At 38.3% G+C, this 21934-nt stretch overlaps 1 protein-coding gene and 1 long non-coding RNA gene across 9 annotated transcripts in view; one reads left to right on the top strand and one right to left on the bottom strand.

Moving 5' to 3' along the window:
* The window catches only part of CadN (neural cadherin), a 620389-nt gene that overhangs the window by 529649 nt on the left and 68806 nt on the right, over positions 1 to 21934 (top strand). The window lies entirely within an intron of this gene.
* On the bottom strand, positions 8122 to 9588 carry LOC110834139 (uncharacterized). The gene is made up of 2 exons (XR_002544496.2): positions 9270 to 9588; positions 8122 to 8738 (listed from the first exon to the last, which is right to left on the bottom strand). It is a non-coding gene; the product is annotated as an uncharacterized LOC110834139 (long non-coding RNA).

The raw sequence follows: 21934 nt of genomic DNA, 5'->3' as shown, positions 1-21934 counted from the left end.
GAAATCCCACCTCGCAGTGTTCAGCCACGGGGATCAACATCTGTTCCAGGTTCACATCGAGGGCATCAAGCCAGAATGTCGTATCACCAAACTCACTGACTCGCAGAAGATTAAATTCGAACGTTTGTGTGGTTTGACAGATACGCGTTGCTGCTGTTTGTACGTTCAGATGTAACTGACCGTATCTGGTACTAGAGCCGTATCAGTAACACGCCCTTTGGCACATCCCACAGTTTTACGTTGTTATACCAAATAGTTCCGATTATATAAATATGTTGATACGCTGTTCAGGCACGTCATCGATTGGTCCATGATTTAGTGTGGGAGTTTTAATAGCTGTTTGGAAATTAGTAATAGGCAGTGTTTATAATACACATATATTATCCCTTATCTCATCCCTTAATTTGAAAATGTCATGCCTGAGAGGTGCCTGTTTTTTTTAATTCCGTTTGTTTTATATCCGAAACGGATTTCGATTGAATTTTAATTACCTTAATAGTCTACACTGCAGATTAAACGACCTGCGTTCGATTCCTAGTTCCAGAAGATGCTTTTCTTTTGGCCATAACATCCAAGTCGGCCCTGGGGCATACCCAGACACCTATGTAATGGCTACCGGATCAAAACGCCCCGAACGCGAGGCTTGCGACCTGTCTTATGTCCTGATACTTCAGCATTTTTATTTTTACTACACATTAAAGTTGGCACTAAAATTAAAGTATGACATGTTGGCGCTTTTGTGGGGGGGGAAGGGGAGGTAGGTATAGCTCCTCGGCACTAGATGGGGGTGAGTGGTCAGCGTTATGCCCCGGCGCCCTTTACCTCTGGGTAGGTGTGGCACTACTACATAAAATACTGAATTTATTTGTCTGATAAAACTTTGAATGAGATGGGCGATACTCGTGATGGAGACGAGAAATTGTAAGCATTTGGGGAACCTGAAAGGATGCAGCCAGTCTTGGGCGCTAATGGACTTCGGTATTCTAAGACATTCAGTTTCCTGACCAAGTGAGCGAAAATCTACTCACGAAGGAGTCTTTACCTGCAACGCTGGTTAGTTCTGAACTTTACAGTCCAGTGTTTTCTGTGGTAACGTGTTTCTTGAGACCCACGTACACAACAAGATGGCGTGGTTGTGTAAAAGTATTCCTTTGAGTTTGGTTGCCACTGCAAGTTAGACTATGAAGAAAGTTGTTTAATGTGAAGATATTTCTCTGTGAAGCCAGATTTGTGCATCTGAGCAAAACTTCGCTAACCGCACATAAGCTGGACATGAGATGCTCCCATTTCAGGTGGTCTTAAACTTGTGCTACTTCAGAGATTACGAGTCTAGTTTTGGCTTCTCGCTGCACTGAAGACGCTTTTAATTAAGCGTCTGTGCAGAGGTTATCGGCTATTCAGACCGTCTGAATATAAGGTTGTTGCCGAAATTAGAAGTTTTAATCAGTGTGACGAAGTTGAAGTAGCTGGACCTTATTTGCGTAGATAATTATAATTGCTAAGGTCGAGGAGTTCATTGTCTCCACTTGGCCATCGTCATTAGCCTTTTGAAGCCGCCGCTCATCTGAATAATATTTAATAAATCGGGCCGTACCGCAAAGAAAACACTTAATCATTTCAAAGGTTTACTGGTTATTGCTGTCTAGAGATATAATTCCTGTTTGCAGTGAAAATCATACGAAAGCCTTAAATAAAAAATGAGGAGTTATCGATTGTTAAAGCAGGTGTGACATAATTACCATTGGACTCTACGTGGTTAGTTTATTCCAGTAGACCTTTAAATACATTACCTGCGTTATTGAAGTTTCTTATACTATACTTCGTGATGAAAAGACCTAAATCAATGTCAGCGTTTCGTCCATGTATCTCATATCTGAATTTCTTACACTGGTTAAAATGTTGATTATGGCCTTCTAAGTGTGACACCGCGTAGTCTTGTAGGTAATTATTAACGTTTCAGATGAACATATCAACTCCATCTTCAGGGTAGCGCTGCTGACTACATACAAGACTACACGAACCAGACGACCACAATCTTCCTATAGTCTACCTGTTGTTTTTGTTCTCGTGATATATAGTAGCTGGGGGCAAAACCGACACAGAACTGTATCGGTCATTTTAAACCACATGAGTCCACTTTCTGAGATAAATGAGTTATAACCTCCATGGCAATCACCGGGGGTAAATGCATCATTTCCCACAATAACCACATCATTCCAAGCCTTTACTGCCCGAAGGCAGACTTGTGTGTTGTCTGTTTACCGGCTAAACGACATGAATCTTGGACTCATTTAACTGTTGAGTTTGGATTTTGATCGTAAAGAAACCACTGAAACCCACAGTGACTTAATTGAAGATTCCAGCAGTGAAAAGAGACACATAACCACATGAGTCATTAAGTGGTCCTTCAATATTATATGGGTACTTACAAAACAAGAGTCGAAAAATAAGTATAGTTTTCATTCTAAATGCAAAAGAGTTCAGTGCGCTTAACTTTACATAGAAAATGTAAAATAAATAGTGTGTTTGCTAGAAGTTTTTCTTTTCCTCGAAAGTGACTTTTTTGGACTTATATTTGGTTTTGCAAATTACTGATTCAGTTTAAATACAAGTTAACTATTTCAGCGTAAGGTGCTATAGTGATAAACATTAATTCATGAAGTTAATTGAGTGAGAAGTGAAACACATTGCTTAACGAGCTCTTTAGAAATATAGGGTCTTTATAACTGGATGAATTGGGTTCGTTTCCCGGCACAGTCTGCCGCATTCACATCGAATGTGAGGCCGATAGAGCATCGTATGAAATGGATCCCACGGAGCAATTTTCAAAGAGGGTAGAGCGGCCTACGCGTGAAGCTGACCACTTACCACTGGCAGTCATCCATTGCCGAGGTTAACAAAGCATGTAGCTAGTTCCTCCTTAGCTGCCTCGTGCTTAAAACACGAGAACAGTTTTTATGTTGGCTTGTGAGTTCATAATGATCCAGTTGCAGTGGTAAGGTTTTGTGTTCAGGAAGTATCCAGTTCAAAGCTTGGAGTTTTGCGGGCAACCCTGGGATTATTCGCTGTTAGGGGATGCACTTCCTTTCAAACCGTAAAAGTGTCACATTTTCCGCGATACCTTATTATGCTTTTTCTTATTTCGACATTTCAAATAACGTCGGGCATAAACCAACTGGGTTATAAGTAAACTTTAGTGCTATTCTCCCATCTGAAATTAATGGTCACAGAGCCGAAAATTCTTGTTTCTGAAAGTAGAAGCCAGACAATGCCGTCTTAATTATACGTCGTGATATTTAGCGGACGGGCTGGTGAATTAAGCTTCCTTAAATCATTCTGTCACCACGATGACAAATAAAATAATAGAACCTCGACATACAAATTGTGTGTTTTGTTATGGTAATGGAAAGCCTAGATTTTCCGTAAATGTCAGCATTTCTTTAACTGAGAGAATTATGAATGAATGATAATGAGGTGGGAACTGTTACTTTGTAAAGGTAAAGTCTCGGTATAACCTGCCTTCAAATCGAGAATCGAACCTGAGACCTGTCGATTCTTTTATTTCGTGTTCATTTAACGATGCTGTCAGTAGCTTACTCTTTCGTCGGAGTATATAGGATGCTTAATAAATTATGAATAAGAAAGATATGGAGAGAAGTGGTCGTGACTAGAGACTCTGAGGAAAAACACGGAAATCACTGTTGGACAGAAATTTGAAACCAAAACCTCCCGAATACGAAGCAGAGTAGTAACCACTTGGCCGCCATATTGTCTCCAGCATTGTTGTTCCATTCACGTTGTTCATGAGTAGAAATAACGTAGGGTTCTCAATGCATTGCCTGCCTTGGTATTCTGTTTACCGTAATTATTTAGGCGTGTTTTAGTCACTTGTTTTCTGAAATCTTCAGTTCCGTTAAAAAATTATTGAGGATTCTTTTTAAATTCCTGTATTTCGTTAGTTCTTTGCTATAATCCATACATCATTTGTCTGTGACATCACACAGATTTTGTTGGTATAAAAAAGAAAAATATTTCTGTAAACCAATAGTAACGAATGAAGTTATTTGGGTTTACCACGATGAAATAGATAACTGTAACAATCTTGTTCATATTCTGAACAAAAAAGAAAGCGCGAATATGGATATTGGTAGTAAAACCACACGCAGTTTTTGAATTGATAAAGAACTGATATATTAGTTTAGATAAAAAAAATATCGCCAATGCGACACTCTCCATTGGAGTAACCTATATTAGGGACATTCTATTTAATTCCGCTAACACGATAATTAAACGCGTGAAATTGAACACAAAAAAGGTGGTAACTCTCGTACTTGATAAAAAATAGAGTACATTAGCGTACATGTTTTTAATATATTTTTATAACGTTATGCTTCAGTTGTGTTGGTAATACTGTTAGGAGTGTTAGAACCTCGTCAAATATTCAGAAGGCGTTGTAATTCTTTCAGAAGTCCTTATGGAAGATTTAAAACCAACGCCGTCGTACTGAATGTTTTTTTTTTTCAAACGTCCTTGATTTTTCAGCTGGGCGATATACTTCTGTTTTAGTTTAACCTGGAGGAAGACCTACATCATTATATTCACTTAATCCCACCATTGAAATATACACCGAGCCAAATGAATGAAATCTTAGACCCTCCCAAAGGATGAGCTCTCAAGTCCTTGGTTCTTTGAGGCAGTATTATTTCTTACGTTTCAATATGCTACCACCTATTATATTCACAAACTGGAGACGACCCTTTGTCCACTATCCTGAACTGCTGAATAAAAATGCCAGGGCGTTAAGCTGGCTATTTAACATCTAAAACGCCGGGGTTTAGATGAATTTGACAATGCTTAAATTAATATACTTACTAGAGCAAAACGCTCGTTTCGGAGCTCTTCTGTTCTTGTTGAATACGTTTTTCTACGTGTGTTGTTAATATGTTCTGGTTTATCAATGTAAGTCATCCTTCGCTTTTCTTTATTTGTTAAATAGTTCTGATGTTTTAGTTCTTTACGTCGCTGTTGAGAGGCCAAGTGTTCTTGGTCAGTCAACTTTTTACGTCCAGCCACACCCTTGCAAATCTTCGTATTAAAATCGATCATAAAGTCATTTTTCGTAATAGTTTTTGTAATCTAATATATCGAATGAGTAGTATTATTAGTATCAGTTTAACTTGGTGTTGGTACTTCAAATAGTTGATAACGTCTCCTTTCACTTTTCTTCATTCAGTCAAATCTTCATTTTCAAGAATACGATGTGATGCTTCTGGGGCAGTGATCATGCGACTGTCTTGGTAGTTGGTGATCTCGTCGTGAAGCGTTATTTGTTTGATGACGTCATTTTTGACGACAAATTTCTTTGATAATTGTTTGGCGACGACGACAAATCACGTATTTTAGTATAAAGAAGAAGATTATAAAGTTAAGATGAAATTCTAATGTTACTTATTCAGTTTAATTAGTAGTTTAAATCCTTAATGACGAAGATCGTTAAAATGTATGCCTGTCTTTTTGGTTTTTGCGCCGTGTATTCTGGTAGACGTTTACCGACGTTTCAGAGGTCCTTGCTTCCTCCATCATCAGGGCGTCCTGATGACGATAGAGATGTGTATTATGAATTTCTGGGTTATAACACCATGTGATCTTGTAAGGCCTGGGTGATTAACTAGTAATATTCGCTTGTATTATTAACTAGTACTAGTTTCTATTAATGAGCCGGGATACCTAAGTCAGTATAGTGAATAGCTACGGGCTGGACAGCCGGGGTTCGATCCCAGACGGGGGCAGAGGATTTTTCCTCTAGCCTCTGCGTCCAAATCGGCTCTGGGGCCCACCCAGCCTCCTCTACAATGGGTACCGGGGTCCTTTCCCGGGGGTAAAGCCGGCCGGGGCGTGATGCTCACCACTCACCCCCATCTAGTGCCGAGGTCAAGAAAGAGAGGAGCTATACCTCCACTCACCCCAAACGCCTACATGGCGTATAGTGGGACAAACTTTTCTTTACTTTTACTGGTTTCTATTAAGAAGACCACGGCGCACAGTTAGTTCCTTGGTTAGGCATTATTTCCAAACGAGATAAATCATTAATTAGACCTTGGGATCGGATTAGAATATTGTGAAATATATACTTCAGAGCATCTGTTTTACGGAGTGTTGTCGCTGAGATTCTGTCTCTCTGTAAAATAGCTACTAAAACATGTCCATCTGTGCCAGTAGAAGAGGCGGGAGAGGCATCCTTTACGCTTGGAACTAACACTAACGCGAAGATAGAACTTCTTTGGGATTTGAAAGTACTTTACGAAATATAGGACATAGCTGTAACAAATACCTGCCTTTATAAGCAATCAATTGAGGTTCTCTTAAGTGATGACGTCATTTCCGGAACCTTGTATCGGTGTTGTTCATGGCGACTGGAGCGATCCGGCTGAATGCTTCCTCCTGAACTGCTTCAAAATAGATAACAAGAAAACCAATTTCGTTTGGATTCCTCCCCGAGGACAACGCAAACACTGGACCCTTACACTGCTAGTTTGGGCCATTCAAGCGAAAGATTCGGTTTTGCCGAAGGACGTTAGTTTTGTAGCGTGTATTGTTAGCTGCTGTGCTATTATAGGACTTAACAGCCATGAACCTCATCCATTCAGGTACCTTTGTTAAAGGAATGTAGAGGAAATTGGTTTCATTATTTTAGGAACTAGAAATTTGTTTTTCTGTCAGAAATAAAGTAATTCGTTTAATATGATAAAGAACAAAGATAATTGGTCAAAGGAGCATTAATATTTTCAACTGAGAATGACGGCAGAAAACTCGTTCCTAATTGTCAGGATTATATTACAGAACGTCTTATTCGTCGATACTGTACGAAGAACACTATCCTTAACACTCGTAGGCAAGGTTGTTATTCTTCAGGTTGCTGATGAATTGTCTTGCACAACAGTCCGACATATAATGTTCAAACCTACATCCTATAATTCCAAGCGAAAGTGTTTTGCAGCCATTCACTCCCAAACACGTCAAAGCTCCGTGACAAGATCAATTCTGACTGATACGATACCCGCGACATCTCTCGCCACTGAAGTTATGCATTTACGAACTTACAATCGATGTTTGTTAATTTGATTCAGTGCTGATTCCGGCAGAGTTCGTTACTCAGTTAGGCATATAGGAGCTTATCAAAATATATATCTAATTGCGAGCCTCCTCGTGATAGTAAATAAAAATAATCTAGTACGTAGGCCATCGATTCGTATCATTCCGTTCATATTTTACTATTCCAAATACTTTGTAAAATTGTTTTAGGCAGACATTAAATTGCTAATCGACGCAAAATCATTCACTTACACTTATTTACGGTCGTTCGTAGCTATGTAATTACGTATGATTGATTCTGTATTTCGATTTCCTACGTGTGTACCTGCCGCTGCCGGTGTTCCCGTATTTGAGGTATATTTCATTCGTAATAAAATATTCTTTTGTAAGTATATGAGTTCCAACACGTATTTAATTACGTATACACACGTTTTATTTAATGTGAACATGCACTTGTCTGCATAATTAATTTAATTTTACGTTTCTTACATATTGATCGTGGCCGATTTCACTTGTGTCCACCTCCCGACTTTGTCGCCTTTGTGTTAATTTATTACAATTGTTATGATATAATAGAATATGTATTTCATTAACGTACCTGTGGCATGACGTCCACACGAAATTTCGTTAACTTCCGACCATCCTTTCTTGAATTTCAAAATTTGTGCGCAGTAGGCCATTGATCACCGATGTCTGGTCTCGGTCAAGTTGGGTTAGGTTAGGTTAGGTTAGTGGGGCATATGCGCAGAAGGTGGTGCGCAGTGGTTCCATATATATTGTTTATCTGAAGTGAATGTGTGATCGTTGCTATTGATTGCACGAATTAAATACTGAAATATTTTAGTATTTCACATTTTAAACAATAATATAGTCTACCCCTATCTGCATGGATGTATGTTATAAGAATTTTACATTTTTCACTTACTTGTAGACTTTGTAATTGCTACGGTCGCACTCCACTTAAACAAGGTTTTATGCATATTTATGGTGTGAAATTGCATCTGTCGTCGTCATATATTGAAAAGAATATTAAAATATTTCAAATGCTTTTATTTTCACACGATGTAGATATTACAACCACCTCTAGCTTCATCACCAAAATTAAAATATTTACATCGACTTTACACACGTCCAGGTGCTGCTTATTCGTGAAATCCGGATGTTTATTACGTATTACTTATACAGACACATGTCTCTTCTCAGGTCTCATGGTGTGTCGACGGGCATTTCACGTCATTCTATCGGTTTTTCCCATTAAGTAACGGTTACACTGATATCAAACCTCGTATGGAAAATTTACTTTACTCCATTTTGCTTACGTCATTAGAACATGTTTACTTGTCTTCGCTGTAGGAAGAACACTGTACTTTCCACTCGTAGGCAAGGTTGTTATTCTTCAGGTTGCTGATGAATTGTTTTGAACAACACTCTGACTTGTAATGTCCAAACCTACATCCTATAATTCCAAGCGAAAGTGTTTTGCAGCCATTCACTGCCGAACATGTCAATGCTCCATGATAAAATCAATACTGACTGATGCGATGCGATGCGCACGACATCTCTCGTCACTGAAGTTATGCATTAAGGAACTTACCAGCGATGTTTGTTAATTTGATTCATTGCAGCTTCCAGCAGAGTTCGTTGCTCTGTGAGAAATGTCGATATATTAATATATGTAACAACGCGCCTGCACGTGATAGTAAATAAAAATAATCTAGTACGTAGGCCATCGATTCGTATCATTCCGTTCATATTTTACTATTCCGAATACTTTGTAAAAGTGTTTGAGGCCGACATTAAATTGTTAATTGACGCAAAATCATTCACTTACACTTATTTACGGTCGTTCGTAGCTATGTAATTACGTATGATTGATTCTGTATTTCGATTTCCTACGTGTGTACCTGCCGCGGCCGGTGTTCCCGTATTTGAGGTATATTTCATTCGTAATAAAATATTCTTTTGTAAGTATATGTGTTCCAACACGTATATAATCTCTTATACACACGATTTATTTAATGAGAACATGCATTTGTGTGCATAATTAATTTAATTTTACGTTTCTTATATATTGATCGTGGCCGATTTCACTTGTGTCCACCTCCCGACTTTGTCGCCTTTGTGTTAATTTATTACAATTGTTATGATATAATAGAATATGTATTTCATTAACCTACCTGTGGCATGACGTCCATACGAAATTCCGTTAACTTCCGACCATCCTTTCTTGAATTTCAAAATTCGTGCGCAGTAGGCCATTGATCACCGATGTCTGGTCTCGGTCTAGTTGGGTTAGGTTAGGTTAGGTTAGGTTAGTGGGGCATATGCGCAGAAGGTGGTGCGCAGTGGTTCCATATATATTGTCCATCTGAAGTGAATGTGTGATCGTTGCTATTGATTGCACGAATTAAACACTGAAATATTTTAGTATTTCACATTTTAAACAATAATATAGTCTACCCTTATCTGCATGAATGTATGTTATAAGAATTTTACATTTTTCACTTGTCTTGGTGTTTTTAGATGCTTATACTTTGATTTATTTTTGCATTTTTCTCGTACAATATACAAAGAATGCGCTGAAGTGGCTTCTCAGGTTGTGGTCGTATTTATTTGCTGCGGGATTTGTGAAGCTTCTTTCCTTCCCGACACTCATTCATTGGGTGAGTTTATATGACAGTAGCACTGGTTTTTGTGCAGTTGATTTCTTATGTGCAATGCCATGTCATGAAAACTGTTCGTCACTCGCCAGCTCTTGCAAGGAAATCTAAAAGGAAGACAAACAGCTCTTTCATCTTTGTCAAGTTTGCCGCCAGCCTTAACTCATCTCAGCAGGGTCGGTCGCCGGAATGGGTCGTGAAGATGCAGATGTCAGACGTTGATGATATACAACCTCTTACCTATATGCTCTTCTTTATGGTTGAAGTTTGAAATCACATTTTGGTTCAGTAACAACTTTGGATATGAAATATTTCGTATAGTTTTCCGAAAATTCCGCAATAACGTGTTCTATTCGTTTTATATTTTATACATACTTTAAAAATTCTCATTTTATGTTCGAAATGAAAGTATTTCTTATTTTTATAATCTCCTTCAAATCCACTCAGAACGTTGCTAACTAGGTCCTCATTTTTGTTATTCTGGCTTCGTATTTTGAAGGTACTGTCATTAATTTTCGATCAAGAGACAGGGTAGACTAATTTGTTATTATTAACAAAAGCGCTGTGAATTACTCCAAAACAGAGACAGTGAATCTGCATTTATACTTTCACAGTTGTTGCGAATGAAATTATTTCATTAGGCTAGGGTCTTTTCCTTTCGTATCCTTTCCAATTTATCATTTATCCTGTGAAGTTTGAATTATTGACAGCGTCACCGTGTAAACCTCATATTATAAAACAAAACAGTGGCATGTCGAAAATTCAGATCACGGTGTAGAGAACGAATGGCCGGTAAATGAATCACGGACATATTCCTTGTCCGCGATAACATTTCCTTTAGAGAACGTCAGTATGATGTCTTTATTCGTAAAGAAGTGAAAGCATGTCAGAATCTCATTTTGACCCAGAATTCTCAGAGATTCGGGTCAGGACACATATTTCCCATCGCTTCATGACACCCACACGCGTGTCCATTTGTCTCTGACTGGTGATTACTTATACCACAACACTTCACATCAATGTGGAGTTGAAAAACGCAGAATTAATTTATTCCTGTTTGTAAACTCCATAAACATTTCATAATTATTGTTTTCTAGGATGTTGCACCATGTGATCTGGTAGTAGTTTACATTTTGGAGACGCTCGCTGCTTCCATCATCAGGGAGATGAGATATGGACGCAGCAAGCAACTTTCCAGAAGACGGTCATATTGATAACCGCTGCCGGATATAATCTATTAGTTTGATGTTACTAAGGTTGTAAGTTTGGAGGTTTCTTTCCAACTAAAATCTTCTCTGGCTGTCAGTTGGCTAAAAATTACCGTCGTTTCAGGAACACCTCTGTCTTCGTCATCAGAGCTGCAACATTACTTGGTGAAATCACGTGGTGATTTTAACCAACTGACATGGCTAATAGCCAAAGATTTTATCAAAATTAGTCGCCGTGAAAGCTTTTGATTATGTGTTTCTTCATTATCAGAAACACCATCACCTCCTGACTCTGCTACATCGAGGTAGTTCATTCCGAAGTGGTTGATATTTTGTTTGTTATACAAGGACGAAGCCCCTGCAGTCTGAATGCTTCTCCATACAGGTTATTCCAAATCAGTTTCCTTCTACGTATTTACATGCTGAAGGAAATGTTTGATGTCGTCATAAAATACATGAAGCGTCTGTTTCTGTTGCCCTGGTGGATCGAACAGTGCCACAACACTGTCATTTTCTCTTGAAATCACAAAGGCTTCAACTGGGTAAATAAAATTGCGGTGTGTGCCTGGAGGTGACAATCATGCGTCTTCAAAGTCAACACACGTGCCACAGATGTGAAACTGCGTCATCAGTATTATTACAGACTTCGTGCATTACTTGTGCTCTGTTCCTGTTACTTTGTGCCGTCATTTTCCACCTCATTTGTTTCTTGTACACGTATGTTTAAAATTTATGACGACACATTTCTCTCTTTCAGTTTGAATTTTCCATTTTTCGCTCTGTTTCATTCTTACAGTCTCTTACCAGCCTGTTCTTATTTCACATAAATCGTTTGTTCCTCTTGTTCATTTCAGTTTACGATATTGTTTGTTAACTGCACGTGTTGCTCTTTTGTCTGTAAGAGCTTTCTTGTGATATCAGACGATTGAACGTCGAACAGACAGTTGAAAGACGCTGATGCTTAGAAAAATACGAGAGAGTGAAGGAACCGTTAACATTCCCAAGTGGATTCACTCGGCTAACTCCATTGCTCGCCCCCCCCCCCCCCAACTCCCCAAACAGCCCGGTAGGTCACTAACATCCAAATGCAGAAAAGCTGATAACATAGTTTAGCCAGGCCTTTGAACTCTCTCCTCGTGTATTGGTAGACTTTATTGGGTGATGCATGTCGAAACATTTGACAGATAAAATATCCGTTTCCAGGCTTTCAGATGAGAAAAGACGGCGGTCCTGCGTTTCAGATAGGTCTGTTTCAAGTATGTACGAAGGTCGTTTAAATTCATTGCTACAGCAGTGACATGCGAACGTCAACTGTAATTTGGTACAGAGTGAGTCAGACGGAGTGATGTTTGAACTTTTGTTCCATGCCATTCCTTTGCATTATGTAACAGGGTGAGACTGTCCCAAAAGAAAGGCATTGTTGGATGTATCTCTTGTTTTAGGTGAAAAATACAGCCAGATAAGCTTCAGATAGTTTTCATGTTTTAATGGCATCACTTTGGATGGTAAAGCATATGCATTTTTTGTTCATTTATTCATTGAGGAAGCAAATTATCAATCCGTGGATCGTTAATAGAAGTGGTCCATAAACACCTTGGCGTGGGTAGAAGGTCCCACTGAAAGTTCAGAAAGGCAGTAATTGCCCAGTTGCATGATTAAAAATTAAACAAGAAAATTATATTTCAGATCTTTACTCCTTTAGAAATTATGTGGAATGGAAATTAGGCTGTGCGAATAAAGTAAACTGGTTACACGTACAGTTATTCGTCTTTCTTACTTTTCATACCACTTATTCTAGAACATTCACCACTTACGTCTCAGTCTTATGTCACTGTGTGTGGTGTAACGTTTTTCAGCATATTTGTTTGTCATATAATATCGTTATTACCTTCAGTTCTGTACTTTTCAGAGTATTGACGAAAACAATGGTTGAATAACGTGCTACTTCTCAACCCAGAAATTTCCAGAAAATAAGTCGCAGATATATTGCGAAATATTTCATTCGTGAAATAAAACAAAATGTTGTTACAGCTCGGATTTCGCTAGCAAAGGGTAATTGGTTGGTTTTTCTGCTACATATCCTGGAAGTCTCTATGAGATTTGAGATTCTAACGCCGTGTGAACTTGTAGATAGATGCAGGAACCGGCCCTGAAGATGGAGGCAGTGTGTTCCTCCGAAACGTTTACATCTACCTATTAGTCCACATGGCGTCAGAACCCATAAGAACAGCTTCGTTAACCCTTTCAAGCCGATTGCTTTAGCAGTCAGTAACTCCGCATGTATTTATGTGTTTCGTATGGTTTTCGCTGCAAACAGCGATAATTTCTTCAAACAGCATCAACTAGTTGATCTTTTTAATACTACCAAATTTTCTTTTGTTGTCGACTTGGGTTTGGGACTGAAGTAGATACAGAACATAATTAGTATTCTGTTTGCTGAGAGTTCCTTACTATGAAACGCATACAAAACTAATCCCTACCTTCTTGTAAGTCTCAATGTATCCTACTTTTGTTTCCATTCTTTTTAACTGTCATGTGAAATACCTCCAATATCCCCCCCCCCCCCCCCAGAAACGTGTTTATTATTTTTTAAGGTTCTTTTGAGGCTTTTAACAGTCGTATCTCATTTTCTGCCTCATCTCTTTTGCTGGCTTCGACGTTTTTATTTGCCTATAAACTTTGATACCATTTTATCTTTTAAGGTTCGCTGTCAGCTGAAGAGAAACAAAATTTTTTACTTTGATACGGTGAGTGTACGTTTGAACATTGCATTTGATGATTGGCCACGAGCAGACAGTTTTTCCAGTCACCACAGACATGTATTAGCTTTGTATATATTCTCTTTGTGTAACCCGTCTGCAGAAACTAATAACCTCTGTGTGGAAGGAAATTCATGAACATTTGTGATGACTCGTGTGTCTAGCGGATGAAGGATTAGCTCGGGTTATTGGCTTATTAATATGTAGTCCGTGGTTCGTTTCTCACCCCATAGAATTGTTAAGTTTGTTCAGTTCTTTTTAAAATACGTGCTGTTTATCGAAGATGATATCGGAGAAACCTAAACTAGATAAATTCGATGTTACCATTTGATTGTAAGTAGGCTACTCAAAATGTCAATTAGATTCACACTCGTCTTTTCCTTCGTGTTGCAGGTCTGTTATAACACACCTAATACATCCATTCTGTTTTCAAAACAGGATATATAGTCACGTAACAACTTCGGGACATTATTAAATTAATAATTCAAAAAAGTAGGCCTTATTAAAACTGTGCCATCGAACAAGTTTATGTTGGCTAACAAGTAATAATAAAGTCCCAAGGGTAAACAGCACTGACTCAAATTAAACAAGTTAGAACCGTGTAATGGAGTCAAACTTCCCTGACACAGAAAGATATTTCACTGCACAATTAATTTACTATTTCTACGAAACGAGTAACTTATATTCCTTGTTTTTTTTCTGAGTGGGAAATTTTCAGAAATGGAAATTGGAGCGTACAGTATAAATTTAATTTTTATGTTAACAAACTTTGTCATACAGATATTTTTTTAAAAAAATGATAAATTTTACTGTTTACGCCCAGATGTTCTGTTTTACATTGCAGGAAATGCTCTTGAAAAATAAAATAACAATAAGTTAATAATCCAGTTAAATTTGTTTGTTGAAATATTTGAAGCAATAACATAAAATCTATAGTTTGAAAATAGGATCAACTTAACACAGAAAAGTGGCCTGTATATTCACTAGAGTCTCGGTTATCCGACGTGCCGTGTCGGAACGCTGCATTTATGAAGGAATGAGGGGGCTTAGAGCAAATGACCATTACCAATTTCTTAAACAAATAAACTCTTCAATTTACAAATTTACATTATGTAAAATACTATATTTGTTTAGTTATCAGTATTTCGTCTTAAACATTTCTGATACTACGACATATCTTCTAGTAGTTGTCCTAATGATAGAGACAGTAAACACCTCTGAAACGTCGATAAACTTCTGCCAGACCACACGACGCAACAACCCAAAATATAATCATCATCATAACAGCCTCTTTTACTTGAGGTGACGTGAGGTTTGCTTACATATTCTACAGCTTTCATCCCTAATTTTCTCGTGTTATTTTCTGCTTACCACAACATTTATGGGAGCTGATGAAGTTTATAAAGAGGAACGACATCTTCGAATAACATGACTCTGCAGTTATTTGATGAAAACACTGTGTTACATATATTAATTTTGTTTACAGATTACATCTCGAGTTTGATGTGATATGATACATATGCCCTTGTTGACAAATTTATCTTGGGTTCAGTGAACTTGTTAATTTGAATAATCATAGTTCACTGGACGCTGAAGCGTTTGAAAACATTATCCTTAAATCCCCCTCGGGGTAGATATTTCTTTGTGTTTGCGGTTAACAATGCAGCTGGAATCAAATGTGACCTGGTCGGTTGTCACATGGCTGTGTCCTGTGAAGTCACGTGGCAAACTGCGTGTCATTACACAGCACAGGACGGGAAACACTTCATTCCCTTCATCCTGATGTCTGTTCACTGTATAAGGGACAGATGATCAGGGTTCGACAACCGCCAGTGACAATTCATTTCGCTGCCAATATCAGACCGACCGACTTCTGTCATCAAGGATTACCGTCTCTGATGAACCGTGTTAATGGAGACAGCGCCTCTGAAACGTCGATAAGCTTGTACGAGACTACACGGCGCATCATCTCGGAAGACATTTATGGAATCTACTCATTATGAAATTTTCTCTGCCCTTTTACTGTCTCTTTGGTCCAGATATCCTCCTCGACGCTTTTTTCTCAAATACCACCAATATTTGACGTCACCTTTGGTCTAGAAACATAAAAAGACACGCACAATGTAGTTATCGTTTTGTATTTAATAGTCTTGGCGCATTTAAATAGGAGACTGGAAGACGTAAGATTCTGAATTGACTGGAAACCAGCATTCTCCGAATTTTATATGCTGTTGACTTTTTCGTGAAAGTTATTTTTATTTATTACTGTCAGGTTTCGGCTGTACTGTTTGCATAATTCACCTGCTACTAATGTGTCAATGTTGACTTTTTACTAGTTCAATAACAGCGTATTTTAAACATAGGTTTGAGAATTAAATTTAACAGTGTAAAACTGACTCGTGATGACATAGTAGTGATAGAATGGGTCTATTATCATGCACGTATTATCGTAATTGGTAAATATGTTTCTGATTGCAAATTGCGTTAAATTTGCTCTGTATGTTATACATATGAGTTATTGACCTCATATCAGAGTGCCGTGTGGGATGCATCATGAAATGTGCATGATGATTCAGATACGGATACGTGTAAATTATCTGCATAAAATCTTCCATGTTTCCATAATGCGAATTAAAATTCAGACACATTTAAAGATTTTGGTGCGATTAAAATGAACGTTTATATTTCTATACAATAAGCTTACAAACTCTGTATAATTTTCTAGGTTTTGAGGTTTTCATGGCGGTGAGTCTGAAGATGGGTGTCTTCTGGGTTGTTGCGCCGTTTAATCTGGTAGAAGTTTACCGACGTTTCAGAAGTCCTTGCTGCCTTTAGCATCAGGACGATCGCCAGACTACACGGCGCAACAACCTAGAAGACAGCTATCTTCAGACTCACCGCCGAGAAAACCTCAAATCCTACAGGTTCACTGATATTTATTGGACAACTTTTTTGTACATCACCAGTATCAACAGTTTAGTCGTAATTCAAAAACTAACGTACCGAAGAATTCCTTTTCCAACGTTCTACATCTAGAAGTTTAATGTACGCCATTACCTCGACGTCTAAAGGTTTAAATGTGACATTCCTGAATCGTTTTTCGCAGCTGCTTGTAAACTGGGAGCTGTATTGATCGTGCCTTTATCGTTCACCAATCCCGTCCTGTTCCGTTACCAAATTAGGTCAGTAAGTGTCGTCGTATCTGAGACGTTTATCTTGAGTCCATTTTATTCTGGACGTCAGTTAGGTTAGGTTTCCTGATCGTGAAAATGGCTGGCATATTTCAAGCAGGCGCTCAGTCACTTCGCCCAACGCAGTTCTAACGCCTGACGGCGTAATGAAGCTACCAGAGACAGACATAGTGAAATAAGCCGACGGGATTTTGCACTGTCAAAAGGCTTTGTGCTAGCACAAAAGGTGAAATTTTGTCAACTTCACGAACCACCTTCTTGGCCACTTCATATTAAAAGGACCGAACTTCTCCTTAAAAGCCTCGCTTTGTATTTATGGGACAGTTTCGGGATTTGGTATTCAGAATTTTACAAATGTTTTAGCCATTTTATTCTGATAGTTTTACTACAAGTAGTATTATTACTATGTCAGTCCCTTTTATTTAATATCTTATATTTTTGTTGCGGTTATGACTATTGTATTACCCGTCAAGAATGACGGGAAAATGTAATAAGCACTCATAAATATTTCAGGCCGAGGTTTGTAATGGGCTGGAAATCCATTGACGTAAACATTAGTCTTCTGGGTTGTTGCGCCGTGTAGTCTGGTAGATGTTTACAGACGTTTCAGAGGTGCTTGCTGCCACCATCATCAGAGCGATGAATTCACGGTGCAACAACCCAGAAGACAGCAATCTTCAGACTTAAGGTTCGCTGGAGTCGATAGTGATGTCGTTTTAGAAGAAATATGGCCCGGACTTTCTGCATCTGAAGGAAGTATTGGAAAAACGTCTGCACCTGTTCGTTCATTTCATCATTAACCACGGTCTGTGCTTCAAAATCAGTGCTGAAGTCTATCGAGCGAAATCTGTGGTAGAGAAATGTACCCGCCTGTTTTCAGTGTTCTCCGTTCAAAGTTCTCCATTTATCAAAGCCGCTGCTTACTACACAGACTTGCAAATGATTTATTTAAGCTATAAAAAGTAAACATCTCTCATTAGTCTTACGCATGACTATATTAAAATTTAATGCGTTAAGCTGTTTTTTATGTTTCTTCAGAATTTATTTTTCGGTTTGTCCTTTACCTTTAGCGGAAGTCCTGTGCATATTTTATGTGAGGTCAATATCAAAACTGATCTAAAAATCAGTTACGAATCTGTGAACTCGTTTGTATGGTTCAAGGTAGGGTCCAGTGGCTGGTTCGTGTATAAACTGTAATGAATCTCCAAATACGCAGATTCCCCTCCACTACTATACTCAAAATTATGGAGCATACCGTAGATAATCTGCTTGTCTCCATGTTGGTGTTTAGAATTGGAATCAACATCTTGTCTCGTACAATGAATTTGCTGAATATGATGTCTGGTCTGGAAGTCAGACACGTGTGTCCATGCGTTAATGATAGACAGGCCGTTTCGATTGGACAGCGTGAGGTTTATTGGTGAAATTATGCCTTGAGCATTGGTCGATGCGTTTCGCTGTAACTAATACTCGGTACATTGACGTATTCAAGAATGGGGTTATTTCAGATTTAAACATTTATTCGGTGTGGGAGAACGTCATAGATGAAGATGTTTGAGAATACAGTAAAATGCTGAAGAGAATAATTTTACCTAAAGGAATGGAATAAATTTTATAATACTTAAGTTAATTTTCAATCGTCATATTTCATTAGTTACCTAAATCGAAAAGAGGAACGTGGGTTAGGTATGTAGCATGCTTTGGAGAGACGAGAAATGCCTACAGAATGTTTGGTAGCCTAATCTTAAAAATAAATAAGGTTTTCACTGGATTTGTCTGACAGAAAATAGGGTCCATTGGTGAGCTTTTGTGAACACGGTAATGGACCTTCGGCGTTTATAAAAACAAGGAACTTTTTTACAACGTGATCAGATTCAATTAGCTTCTCAAGTCTGCTTCTGCACTGTTGGATCATACTGATAACATTTGTTGAAGGGTAAAAATTATAAATTTTGAAGCTCCTTGTTATTCTTATTTAGCATTTGATTATACATTATAAAGCCCTAGAATAGGATCTGTGAAGAACCTCTTGTAAGATTATTTCAGGAAAAAGTATGCCACGCAGAGATAATGTGTCTCGGCGTCCCTTGAGGAAAACCTGACGTGTAAAGTGCAGAGTGCAGTACGGTGATAATAGATGGCTCTGGAGTGAAGGCGAAGAGTTAATGAACGATGTTCTCAGTAGCCATCGCTGTTCACGTTCTAATGTGCGGTGGTACCAGAGTGCAAGTATACCACATGTGGGTCACAACGCTGGATCACAAGATTGCAAATAAACGTGGTTTCATTGCATCATTGTTTCATTTTATTTGAATAAATATTAGAATATAGCTTCATTGGTGTGGGCCTATTAATTTTAGAGTTTAGGATTATTAAATCGTGATTATGATATGAACGTAGTAGCATGAAAGAGGGAAATTCGTTGCGCACACAATTTTAATTGAAAAAAAATAACTGTTGGTAGTCCAACGCATACATGAAATAATAATATTAAAATTAATCTTTGTGAGGTACGATATGAAGTTGCAGGCGAAGTGAATTTTTCTCGCTCGACGTGGGTTAAAATAGCGGGCATTTGTGAATAAACCAAAGTTCTGCGTGGTTAGGACTCTTCCTTGCCCGTTGGGGCGGTGATAGATGAGCGTGGAGCAGTGGCGGAATGGTGGGGGTGGGGGTGGGGGGGGAGGCGAAAAACTAAGATAAATTCTTTGAGGCAGTGCCACTTCGCCTATTACAAATCTCACTGAAGATCACAGGGGATTGAACCCCTGTTTCCCCTTGTGATAAGTCGTGTCTAGCCGCCTCAGCTATGGCACGGCAAGTTGGTTTAATATGGTGAAATGTTTTTGGGTTTCATAAAAATATGGAAAAGTGAATAATTTGCATTTTTCGAAGGAAAGTCTTTTGGGTAAGAGGAGAAAGGCAAGGATACATGAATTGTTATTCTTCACTTTATACTGTATGAATATAAGTCTGTTTTACCTTTGCTTTGTCTGTGTTTACCTGTTTCATTATGTATTTTGTACAGTATCTTTATTCGTAATGTGGTGTAGTCTAGTACAGTCTTTGTCTTTTTGTATCATCTCTCTCACTCATCTTCTATTTATGTGCCTTTCTTTTATTGTCCAAGATTTACTTCCATAAAGCAAAGTTAGTTGAGCTTCGTATTCTAAGAAGATCATTTTAAAAAAATTAGTTTGCGTATGTTTTCTCTTTTATTCATTCGTTTTCAGACTTGTAAGTCCCTGCAGATTCGTTCATTATACAGGGAGCGCTAAGATGCTTTCAGTTCGTTGCTGTTCAAAACCTTTTATCCACAGATACACACAGTGTCTGTCTGTCTGTCGGCTTACCAAGGGCCAGTTAGAACTGCCACCTTCCTAATCCGCTAAAAAGTTCAACACGTGAAGTGTCACCACATTTATCCCACGCCACATTTACATAAACAGATTACTGCATAATATATTCACTGACTGATTAAATGTAAATGAATAATTTCACCGATTACACTTCACATATTGAAATTACAGTCACACTAAAGATTAAATCATTTGAAATTATTTATGAAGCACGTGTTAACAAACTGTCAGAGTCTGTAAAATTAATATCGAGTTGTTGTAGATTTTAATTTCGTTTTGAAACCAGTTCAGGTTGTACCTTTCTTCAACTTCAATAGTTGGTTTATTTTTATTTCGTGACAGAGTACTCGGTGATTATTCGAGGACCAATAAAAGTCCTGAACCTCGACAAGAGACCCAAAGTCTGTGTCAATGCTGGTAAATAGGTGAAGCTATTGATTGCAATCGATCGTGGTATCTCTGGGCTGAGACGTCGTGAGGTCTTGTAGGTGGTTACCAGTGTTTAGTCTCCCTAGAATAAAAGATCATTTGTATAGTAATCATTAATTTTATATCAGATTCGAAAAATGGTTGATTCAGAGTGATACAATTTTGGGGAACATGGTAAAATTTAAGTAGTGTTATCGAAGGGTTGAACAAAAAGGCGACGTGTTTTTTATCCTATACGAAGCGATGTACAACTTAATATTTCACTCTCTTTGTTGTATATGAGAAGTCGTCCATTCTGCGAGAGGAAATGAAATACTCCAGACTTAGGAGACGAATCAACATAAAGTTTCTGTTCTGGAACTGTGTCAAAGAACCCATATTAATGGTCGAAGACTAGATGATCAGTTTTCTGAGAACATTCTTCATTGCATGTAGGTTTAAAATACATCGGATGAGTAATTCAGGGCGGTATGCGGTGATATATGAGAAATGTAGTTTTCCTAACTCAAGCTCCTAAAATGTTTCCTGAATCTTCTTTTACGAAAATATAGTCTTGTGTACGAGGGTAAGAAAAAGCATAGAAAATGAAGAGTTTTAGTTCATCTCGAGTAATGTTGGCAGCACTGGAAAACTTCCGGATGTAGACTAATATGAGGCTTCCTTTATTTTCCCTTGGTTGTTTCTCAATGACTTTTGATTAATGACATTACTACGACATATTAACGTGGCTGCTTCTGTGATGGAATGCACCCAAGGACAAGGGTTTATGATCCAATTTTTGCGTTTATAGGGTATAAATTCTAGTGGAATTCTTGGAAGAATGACAATACAATATGCCGATACCGCCCTGATGACGGAGGCAGTATGACCTCTGAAACGTTGGTAAACATCGACCAGAGTACACAGCGCAACAACCCAGAAGACAGAAATCTTCATCGCCCTGATGATGGAGGCAGTATGACCTCTGAAACGTTGGTAAACATCGACCAGACTACACAGCGCAACAACCCAGAAGACAGAAATCTTCATCGCCCTGATGATGGAGGCAATATGACCTCTGAAACGTTGGTTAACATCGACCAGACTACACAGCGCAACAACCCAGAAGACAGAAATCTTCATATTCACCGCTGAGAAAACCTCGAATCATACAATCGTTGACTAGATTGCGTTTGAAATTGTTACCAGCCATTGAAAGAATCGCTGCAAGGAGGGCTTGAAGCTAATTTCGCTGAG

Source organism: Zootermopsis nevadensis, unplaced genomic scaffold (assembly GCF_977971745.1).
Source record: "Zootermopsis nevadensis isolate Lab colony 2312 unplaced genomic scaffold, Znev_1.0 Znev_ptg000016l, whole genome shotgun sequence".
NCBI lineage: Eukaryota > Metazoa > Arthropoda > Insecta > Blattodea > Termopsidae > Zootermopsis > Zootermopsis nevadensis.
This window is presented reverse-complemented; position numbering and strand designations above follow the sequence as displayed.